The sequence below is a fragment of the Thalassophryne amazonica genome, chromosome 12, assembly GCF_902500255.1.
Source record: "Thalassophryne amazonica chromosome 12, fThaAma1.1, whole genome shotgun sequence".
NCBI classification, from domain to species: Eukaryota; Metazoa; Chordata; class Actinopteri; order Batrachoidiformes; family Batrachoididae; genus Thalassophryne; species Thalassophryne amazonica.
Window position 1 is genome coordinate 32634630 of NC_047114.1, and position 10218 is coordinate 32644847.

Genomic DNA, 10218 nt, shown 5'->3' on the forward strand with positions numbered 1-10218 from the left:
ATCTTGGAAAATTGGAAAAATCCTTATCTTTAACATTGACCGAATTTTCAAAAATTCATAACTGTCAAAAAAGATTAAAAAAAATGTCATCTTTGAGAGTGTTACGTAGGATGTTATCCTTTATCGACTGACAAAGTTTGATCCAAACTGATCAAATTACATATTTTGTGGCCATTTACATTTAACATCTATTGTATATTTTGCATTATATCTTAATGAAATATGCCCTAATCACTCTCATTTGAAAGTGAGGTGCAGACTGGCACTCACTATCACCTGACAAAGTCTGATCTGGATCTGATCCGATCCGGTGTCACCTACCGAATGGTCCTTTCTAAAAATTGGTCTGCCCTGCCTTCACTGCACGTCATTTGGAACCACAGCAGCACGTCTGAGACTGACTGTCTACACCCAAAGCGATCAAGGGGAATAATGTGATTATTAACCACCAGATGACAAAGTAAAACCTCTTAAATTATTCTGAAGTCAGTTTTAAGCAGAAACAATATGATTTCACTTCATTTAGCTACTGATGCACCGAAATGACGGCGCAGTTGTACGTCAGACATCTGCCGTGCTGCTGCTGTCTTATTACAAAATAATGCTGAATTTATGATGAACTGATTGTTGTACAAAAGCTTCAGATATCTTTCGCTAAGATAGATGACTGGAGTGCAGTTTTAAACAGAAACGATGTGATAATCGGTGGGTCGCAGCTGACACTTTGCAATGACTATGGTGACGCTCTGAAATGACACATGCACAGTGAAGGCAGGGCAGACTGATTTTTAGGGGGGACCGTTCAGTCTGCAACACTGGATTGTGCACATTTGAATTTATTAATATTGTAAAGCCCATTTGATGTACATTTTGCATTATAGCTCAATCAAAAGTGCCTCAATCACTCTCATTTGTGACTGAGGTGCAAACTGGCACTCTCAATGAATGGACTAAGTTTAATCCATATCTGATCCATATTGTGATTTAGAGGATATTTGATTGTTTACACTGAAAAGGCCTTTTGAGCTATATTTTGTATTATATTTTAGCTTATGAAAAGGGACTTGTGACAGGACTTTGACCCTGAAAATTTTTTCCAAGGTAAAAAATTGTGGAATTGGAAACTAGCACTGGCGTAAGTTTGTGCTCTATGAGCGCGGTGCTCTAGTTGTTTGTTTTTGTCTATTTGTGATCCCACAATTTTTCATATTGATAAGAAATTTTTACTGAAGATTCATATCCTGATATGCAAGAAGTGATTCAATTTTCAAGGTCAAAGTCAAGAAAAATCTTGGAAAATGGAAAAAAATGCCATCTTCAACATTGAATGAATTTTCAAAAATTAATAACTCAAAGATGATCAAATTTATTTGATATTTGAGTTTGTGATGTAGGTTGGCATCATTTATCTACTGACAACATTGGATTTAGATCTGATCCGGATTGTGGCTTTTGTGGACATTTGAATTTAATATTGAAAAGCCCTTTTGGTGCACATTTTGCATTATATCTCAATCAAAAGTGCCTCAATCACTCATCTGTGACAATGAGGTGCAAACTGGCACTCTGAATGAAAGTGATCTGATTCGTATTGTGGATATTTGATTCTTTTTAACATTGAAAAGCCCACAAGATTCTCTGGTCTGATGAGACAAAGTTGAAACTTTTTGGTGTGAATGCCAGGCGTCATGTTTGGAGGAAACCAGGCACCGTCCCAGTAGTGAAGCTTGGTGGTGACAGCAGTTGCAACAAGACAAGCAAAACGACAACGACTGGTTATGAATTTTATGCAATGACAAACTGTGACAAACTTTAAATTCTGACAGAACAGGAAAGTGCAGCAAAACTGTTATCGGAATCCCCCCAAGGGGGCCCTTCAACTAGTTGCCGACAGTAGCTAGCCAGCCAGATTCGTGATTCCTGCAGCCGGCAAAACATAAAACTTCAGCAATCATGAAGCGGAGTTATCAGTCAGGAAGCCAAAAGATGAAGAAAAGAAAAAACAATTTCTTAAGTTCGGTTTTGATGAAGGTGGCATAGCTTCTCTGCTATGCTAGCTATTTTGACGTGATTATCTACTAAATAAGGCGTAGGAATAACATACAATAATTCTGTACATCATTATATATCCAGTATTATGTTCTTTTATTGTGAGTGATCTCAAAAAGAATTGGACAAGAATCGTACTTCAAAGTAGATGTATTGGAAAAAAGTTCAAACCCTGATACAAAAAGTCATCTAACAGCGCTGGGGTCTTTGAACCAGATCACATGAAAACATCTAGACCAAAGAGCCCAGAATTTCTCTCTAGACTAACTTTTCTTCCTCCAACCAACCCCATGTGGGCGGATCTTAGCCCGTTGTGACTCAGCATCTATGTGATTGGCTGTAAAGTGAAGGAAGGGAGTATTATGGGGTGTCTGCTCCCGCTGCATTCAAGGTTGTTATGTAAAAATCTTATAGTGTTTGTAAGTCTGCAATATACTGTAGTGTCACGCAATAACTGAGTGTTCCATCATGCTGATTCTTTTCCAAATAGACGTGAATACTTTGTTTTTTATCAATTAGATAGCTTATAAAAGGATCAGATAGTTGAGCCAAATACAAGAACATTTTGAAAAGCGATTAGGTTAAGATCAGATAGTTATGCGACACTTGACTGGACTAAGCGGTTGAAGATGAGTGAGTAGCCACGCATGCCAGCTGTTCACTGCCTTTTAAAGATCAGGTGCGTCTGTTTAATTCTCAAATAACAAAATACTTGACTCTTAGTCTTGTCCATCCAAATTGGAAGTCCCAAAAAACAGTTTTATTTGTTGTTATCTATCGTCCACCTGGTTGTTACTGTGAGTTTCTCTGTGAATTTTCAGACCTTTTTGTCTTAGTGACTTAGTGACTTTGTCTTTCTGACTTAGTGCTTAGCTCAGATAAGATAATTATAGTGGGCGATTTTAACATCCACGTAGATGCTGAGAATGACAGCCTCAACACTGCATTTAATCTATTATTAGACTCAGTTGGCTTTGCTCAAAATGTAAATGAGTCCACCCACCACTTTAATCATACTTTAGATCTTGTTTTGACTTATGGTATGGAAATTGAAGACTTAACAGTATTCCCTGAAAACCCCCTTCTGTCTGATCATTTCTTAATAACATTTACATTTACTTTAATGGACTACACAGCAGTGGGGAATAAGATTCATTACAGTAGAAGTCTTTCAGAAAGTGCTGTAACTAGGTTTAAGGATATGATTCCTTCTTTGTTATGTTCTCCAATGCCATATACCAACATAGTGCAGAGTAGCTACCTAAACTCTGTGAGTGAGATAGATTATCTCGTCAATAGTTTTACATCATCATTGAGCACAACTTTGGATGCTGTAGCTCCTCTGAAAAAGGCTTAAATCAGAAGTGCCTGACTCCGTGGTATAACTCACAAACTCGCAGCTTAAAGCAGATAACCCGTAAGTTGGAGAGGAAATGGCGTCTCACTAATTTAGAAGATCTTCACTTAGCCTGGAAAAAGAGTCTGTTGCTCTATAAAAAAGCCCTCCGTAAAGCTAGGACATCTTACTACTCATCTCTAAAATTAGAAAGGTCTTGTCTCAGAGTGATGCTGAAAAACTAATTCATGCATTTATTTCCTCTAGGCTGGACTATTGTAATTCATTATTATCAGGTTGTCCTAAAAGTTCCCTGAAAAGCCTTCAGTTAATTCAAAATGCTGCAGCTAGAGTGCTGACAGGGACTAGAAGGAGAGAGCATATCTCACCCATATTGGCCTCTCTTCATTGGCTTCCTGTTAATTCTAGAATAGAATTTAAAATTCTTCTTCTTACTTATAAGGTTTTGAATAATCAGGTCCCATCTTATCTTAGGGACCTCATAGTACCATATCACCCCAATAGAGCGCTTCGCTCTCAGACTGCAGGCTTACTTGTAGTTCCTAGGGTTTGTAAGAGTAGAATGGGAGGCAGAGCCTTCAGCTTTCAGGCTCCTCTCCTCTGGAACCAGCTCCCAATTCGGATCTGGGAGACAGACACCCTCTCTACTTTTAAGATTAGGCTTAAAACTTTCCTTTTTGCTAAAGCTTATAGTTAGGGCTGGATCAGGTGACCCTGAACCATCCCTTAGTTATGCTGCTGTAGACTTAGACTGCTGGGGGGTTCCCATGATGCACTGAGTGTTTTTTTCTCTTTTTGCTCTGTATGCACCACTCTGCATTTAATCATTAGTGATTGATCTCTGCTCTCTTCCACAGCATGTCTTTTTCCTGGTTCTCTCCCTCAGCCCCAACCAGTCCCAGCAGGAGACTGCCCCTCCCTGAGCCTGGTTCTGCTGGAGGTTTCTTCCTGTTAAAAGGGAGTTTTTCCTTCTTACTGTCACCAAGTGCTTGCTCACAGGGGGTCGTTTTGACCATTGGGGTTTTTCCGTAATTATTGTATGGCTTTGCCTTACAATATAAAGCGCCTTGGGGCAACTGTTTGTTGTGATTTGGCGCTATATAAATAAAATTGATTTTATTTTATTTTATTGATTTTATACCAACACAGGGCAGAGTAGTTACCTAAACTCTGTGAGTGAGATAGATTATCTTGTCAATAGTTTTATATCCTCATTGAGGACAACTTTGGATGCTGTAGCTCCTCTGAAAAAGAGAGCCTTAAATCAGAAGTGCCTGACTCCGTGGTATAACTCACAAACTCGCAGCTTAAAGCAGATAACCCGTAAATTGGAGAGGAAATGGCGTCTCACTAATTTAGAAGATCTTCACTTAGCCTGGAAAAAGAGTCTGTTGCTCTATAAAAAAGCATAGGACATATAAAGCTAGGACATCTTACTACTCATCACTAATTGAAGAAAATAAGAACAACCCCAGGTTTCTTTTCAGCACTGTAGCCAGGCTGACAAAGAGTCAGAGCTCTATTGAGCCGAGTATTCCTTTAACTTTAACTAGTAATGACTTCATGACTTTCTTTGCTGATAAAATTTTAACTATTAGAGAAAAAATTACTCATAACCATCCCAAAGACATATCGTTATCTTTGGCTGCTTTCAGTAATGCTGGTATTTGGTTAGACTCTTTCTCTCCGATTGTTCTGAGTTATTTTCATTAGTTACTTCCTCCAAACCATCAACATGTTTATTAGACCCCATTCCTACCAGGCTGCTCAAGGAAGCCCTGCCATTAATTAATGCTTCGATCTTAAATATGATCAATCTATCTTTATTAGTTGGCTGTGTACCACAGGCTTTTAAGGTGGCAGTAATTAAACCATTACTTAAAAAGCCATCACTTGACCCAGCTATCTTAGCTAATTATAGGCCAATCTCCAACCTTCCTTTTCTCTCAAAAATTCTTGAAAGGGTAGTTGTAAAACAGCTAACTGATCATCTGCAGAGGAATGGTCTATTTGAAGAGTTTCAGTCAGGTTTCAGAATTCATCATAGTACAGAAACAGCATTAGTGAAGGTTACAAATGATCTTCTTATGGCCTCAGACAGTGGACTCATCTCTGTGCTTGTCCTGTTAGACCTCAGTGCTGCTTTTGATACTGTTGACCATAAAATTTTATTACAGAGATTAGAGCATGCCATAGGTATTAAAGGCACTGTGCTGCAGTGGTTTGAATCATATTTATCTAATAGATTACAATTTGTTCATGTAAATGGGGAGTCTTCCTCACAGACTAAGGTTAATTATGGAGTTCCACAACGTTCTGTGCTAGGACCAATTTTATTCGCTTTATACATGCTTCCCTTAGACAGTATTATTAGAAAGCATTGTTTAAATTTTCATTGTTACGCAGATGATACCCAGCTTTATCTATCCATGAAGCCAGAGGACACACACCAATTAGTTAAACTGCAGGATTGTCTTACAGACATAAAGACATGGATGACCTCTAATTTCCTGCTTTAAAATTCAGATAAAACTGAAGTTATTATACTTGGCCCCACAAATCTTAGAAACATGGTGTCTAACCAGATCCTTACTCTGGATGGCATTACCCTGACCTCTAGTAATACTGTGAGAAATCTTGGAGTCATTTTTGATCAGGATATGTCCTTCAATGCGCATATTAAGCAAATATGTAGGACTGCTTTTTTACATTTGCGCAATATCTCTAAAATTAGAAAGGTCTTGTCTCAGAGTGATGCTGAAAAACTAATTCATGCATTTATTTCCTCTAGGCTGGACTATTCTAATTCATTATTATTAGGTTGTCCTAAAAAGTTCCCTGAAAAGCCTTCAGTTAATTCAAAATGCTGCAGCTAGAGTACTGACGGGGACTAGAAGGAGAGAGCATATTTCACCCATATTGGCCTCTCTTCATTGGCTTCCTGTTAATTCTAGAATAGAATTTAATATTCTTCTTACTTATAAGGTTTTGAATAATCAGGTCCCATCTTATCTTAGGGACCTCTTAGTACCATATCACCCCAATAGAGTGCTTCGCTGTCAGACTGCAGGCTTACTTGTAGTTCCTAGGGTTTTTAAGAGTAGAATGGGAGGCAGAGCCTTCAGCTTTCAGGCTCCTCTCCTGTGGAACCAGCTCCCAATTCAGATCAGGGAGACAGACACCCTCTCTACTTTTAAGATTAGGCTTAAAACTTTCCTTTTTGCTAGCGTATAGTTAGGGCTGGATCAGGTGACCCTGAACCATCCCTTAGTTATGCTGCTATAGACTTAGACTGCTGGGGGGTTCCCATGATGCACTGAGTGTTTCTCTTTTTGCTCTGTATGCACCACTCTGCATTTAATCATTAGTGATTGCTCTCTGCTGTCTTCCACAGCATGTCTTTTTCCTGATTCTCTCCCCTCAGCCCCAACCAGTCCCAGTAGAAGACTGCCCCTCCCTGAGCCTGGTTCTGCTGGAGGTTTCTTCCTGTTAAAAGGGAGTTTTTCCTTCCCACTGTCGCCAAGTGCTTGCTCATAGGGGGTCGTTTTGACCGTTGGGGTTTTTCTGTAATTATTGTATGGCTTTTGCCTTGCAATATTAAGCGCCTTGGGGCAACTGTTGTTGTGATTTGGCGCTGTATAAATGAAATTGATTTGATTTGATTTGATCAAACCAACGTGCCAAGTCCTGGAGGAAAAGGAAATCAGCATCTCCATAAAGATGGTCAGCAGATGAAATCATGAAGTGCTCTAAAATCTCCTGGTCAACAGCTGTGTTGACTTTGGACTTGACAAAACACAGTGGACCAACACCAACAGATGACACAGCACCACAACTCATCACTGACTGTGGACACTGGACAACAAGCAACTTGGATTCTGTTTCTTCTCTTCCTCCAGACTCTGGGACCTTGACTTCCAAATTAAATGCAAAATGTAATTTCATCAGAAAAAAGGACTTTGGATCATTGAGCAACATCCAGCTTTTTTCCTCCTTACCTTAGATAAAATGCTTCTGACATTGTCTCATTCCATGAATATGCTTTGATCCATTCTGACCCACTGTGGCTGACCGTCCTTGTACAGTGTGTCAGTGTTTCCTGTCAACAACTGTCAACAGTCTTCCCTATGATTGTGTTTGTGTGTACTGAACCAGACTGACAGATTCATGATATTTACATTGCAGAAACTGTAGGTTACTCAAACTTGAAATATTCCAGTATCTATTTTTTTTTTTTTAGCTGTAGGCTGCAATTATCAAAATAATTTAAAACAAATGCTTGAAATCTTTTAGTTTATATGTGAATGTAGAATATGTAAAATTTCTCACTTTCTGAAATAACTGACAAAAAATGCACACACACACACACACACACACACACAAAACAACTTTTCACAATATTCTAATTTTCTGAGAATCATCAAGGTCCCAGAGAAACAATTTGTCTTTTCCCCTGTATACACACACACATGCGCTTGGTCAGACCCAAAGTTTGAGTGAGGATTTTGCTTTCGCCTTCAACCATACCTCCCAACATGTAAATGAGGGTTCAGGCTAAAGTGTGAGAAATGAAGAAAATAAATAAACAAACAAGGTGACAGATCCTGAAATCCTCTAAAGCAGCAACAATTATTAAATTAATTACTATTTTAATAAGCATTCTTTTTTAAATGTCCATTTTCTCTGATTTCAGCTTAAGTGTAAATCTTACCTGTTTTTTTACAGTTTGTTTCTCCTCACAGTGTTACTTTTCACTATTTTCTTAGCTAAACAATTAATGTAGACCATAACCGACTGATTAATGAATAACGAAACCAATTCTGCTGAATGTCAGGGCACTGCCAAAATTTAAGTCATTTTACTGATTCAAAGCATCATTGTTCTACAACAAACTTTCTCCAATGGTCTGGTTGTGGAAGAAGTCCAGCAAATTGTTCAGATTGAGTTCGTCAGTAAGTCCTCCAGCAAAACTGCATGCAAATTCCTCTTATGAATAAAGATAAAACAATAAACAAATACCTTAATACACAGCAATGATTACCTCCTCTATAGAGGACATTTTACTTGAGCATGTTAGCTTTATTCAAAACATTTTAATCTCCACGAAAACCAATTAAATGATTAAAACTATCAAGAGGAAGAACTCTAATTTTTATTTACATAGATATGAGACTTTTTCAACATTTCAATTCCCTTTTCAAAACCTAGTTCACCAAACTTAATGAAATCAACAAGGCATCCTGCAGAACAACAATAAATTACACACATGGGTGCTAATGACATCACTACATTATTAAAAAAAAAAAAATAGTGCTACAAACACACGATGTTAAAAATCCAAGACAGCTCAGCCTTGATGGAGGTGCCTCATAAACCCTGTTCTCAATAATATTGGTTTGTTTACCCACACAATTAGTGTGTAGTTTCAGTGGGCTTGTGTAAGTGACAGCACCTTTACACATCTGTACACATTGGAGGATGTTGTCCGAGGTGGAAAAAGACAAAGTACTTTGAACTCACGAAAAGAAAAAGCACCACAACCAGCTGAACCATGACTGGACAGCCAGTAACAGGAGCACACCCTGCTGACGTTTAGCTCACAGAAGCACATCATCCGCAAAACTATTTATTTGTAAATTACAATAAAATGTACATTTTGAAAATAACTTAAAAACAACATCAGCTGGGGCACACAGACTCTGGAACAACACAGGCCGAAGACCCTCTGGAAGAACCGTATCAGATGATTCTTCCAGGTTCTCCTCTGTTGGCACCTCTGTAAATCACACAAACATTTTTGTTAGTTTGAATCAAATGACAGTCATTTAATCTGTCAGCACTGTAGAACATCTGACTGACCAGGAAGGACAGCTGTTGTTTCAGCATCTTCCTGGCTCGTGGCGATGTCATCCTCAGCGAGTCAGAGTTTTCTTCTAAGACTGGAAGGTCATCTGCCACGTCATGAGGTTTGTAGTCCACCAGGAAAGGATGTTTGAGTACATCAGCAGGTCTGATTCGCTCATCCATGTGGAGACACATCATGTGCTTCACAAGGTCCACAAAGTCAGAACCCTCCTTCTTTTTTTTTTTTCTTTTTTTTTTTTTAAACTTTATTTTTATTTTGGGTTGTTGAACAATTTTCCTATATATATAACAAATGTAAATGGAACAATGATAATAACAAGCAGACCTCTTAGAAAAAAAAAAAAAGAGAAAGAAAATAAAGTTGGGCATCAACTATATGAACATGTAGTAATAATGTATAACACACTATACAGTACGTCATCTTTTAAAGGTTCAGTGATCTAATGTATCGTTCCCATTTCTCCCAATATCTGTTACATTTCTCGACAGACAATCTCAGTGAAAAAGTCATCCTCTCCATATCTTGAATTTCGTTAACCACATTAACCCAATCGTGGAGTGAAGGTACATCTTTACTCAACCATTTCCTAGTAATCGCTTTTTTTTGCTCCAGCCAGCAAGATAGACAAAAGATATTTTTGTGATTTAGGCAATTCACAAGAGATATATCCCAAAAATATTTCAATAAATCCATTTGACACAGTTAGTCCAATGATGTTTTGAATTGTTGTTATCACCGTTGTCCAATAGGGTGCGATCTTCACACAGTCCCAGAATATGTGAAAATGTCCTGCTTTAGTATGTCCACATTCTCTCCAACAATAGGCTTTTACGGGGTCGTTACACTGCTTACTTTTGATATGTGGTGTGACAAAAAAACGTGTTACAGTCTTCCATGCAAATTCCCTCCAAAAACCAGAACAGGTAGTAATCGTAACAGTTTTGCA